General features: G+C 36.3%; 1 protein-coding gene across 1 annotated transcript in view; it reads right to left on the reverse strand.

Annotated features, from left to right (window-relative positions):
* LOC118750362 overlaps positions 1-1,290 on the reverse strand; it is a 15,813-nt gene that overhangs the window by 4,381 nt on the left and 10,142 nt on the right. The window lies entirely within an intron of this gene.

The raw sequence follows: 1,290 nt of genomic DNA on the forward strand, positions 1-1,290 counted from the left end.
TTTTTTGCGTTCATTAAATTTTCAATGAAGTCTTAAGAAAGTCGCCTACTTTTTTCAGACTTTTTATGCTGCAACAGCATTTTTGATGCTTTTGCGAGCGTGCGTGTTGCAATAGATTGGCTCTTCGTGATTTGGCATTTAATATGCAATTGCAAACATTACAATAAGCCTCGTAACCTCAAGTGTTTACACAGCCAGCCTTTGAACATGGGATTCTTAGTCCAAGAATCCAAAAAAATGCGCGTACGCCTGGTTTGCATCATATTTATCTGTGTCCAAAACATAAATATATTGTGATGCAGCTGTTGCAAAATACAACGCTTGTAAAGATTTATTAAGAAGATAACTCAAAATCAGTTCTACTTACAAGATTTAGTAACAGATACAAATTACTGGGAAGTTAAAAAACGTCATTTTTTGCACAGAAAACGTCATAACATCAACAGGATACAAAAAACGTCCAAATAACGTTAAAAACGTAAACTTGGCAACGTGATGCACACAGTCCCACTTATTGAATCGTTTTAATGCGCTAGTATGCCGACCATTGCATAAAAACGATTCAATGAATGAGACTGTGTGCGTGGAAATCATTGCACCGCTGTTCGTATATGGGTGAAACACGCGTGTGGTCACAGAGCGCTCAGTAAGCTATGGCATGTCGATCACTGCGCTAGGTAGAGGAAGAAAAGTGTGGGCTATGACATGCCCAGACTTGTTTGTCTCAGTTTCAGTTTTGCCATCGCCGCGAGTTGTTTCGGTATGCGCATAGTTATTTAAAAATATAAAATTTGATGCCAACCGGGGTTTCTCAGTGAATATATAATGCATGTGAATTACAACTTGAAAGTATTTGTTTAGCCAAGGAAAAAGCAAGGCAGTATACTTAAACCAGCACTTCCAGCAGATATTGACCTGGGTTTTCGCACGACTGTTCCTGTTTCATCGTTTCTTTTTAGGAAATTCTTACCACCATATACATATGTATTATTTACACTAGTAACTATTTATGTAAATATGTTTGTATTTTTTATGCTTAATATATGCAAATAAAAGAAGAAAGTAAACACAGCAACCATCGAGTAGATTTTTATTTGTATCAAACTGAAACTTTTTTCCAATAATAAACGGTGAGCTTATTCAAGTCTACAGCAAGTTCACTAAATTAATTGAAAACTTGTATCAACCAAAGCATTGTTTATTAGTCTGTTCCAATAGCAGTCCGGTTTACAGGATTTAGTCAGAACTTACAGGAAGTCGTTCCTATTGACATAAAACCTGTAAGTGGGA

This window comes from Rhagoletis pomonella, unplaced genomic scaffold (assembly GCF_013731165.1).
Source record: "Rhagoletis pomonella isolate Grant_MI unplaced genomic scaffold, Rhpom_1.0 Rhpom_scaffold_00215, whole genome shotgun sequence".
NCBI classification, from domain to species: domain Eukaryota; kingdom Metazoa; phylum Arthropoda; class Insecta; order Diptera; family Tephritidae; genus Rhagoletis; species Rhagoletis pomonella.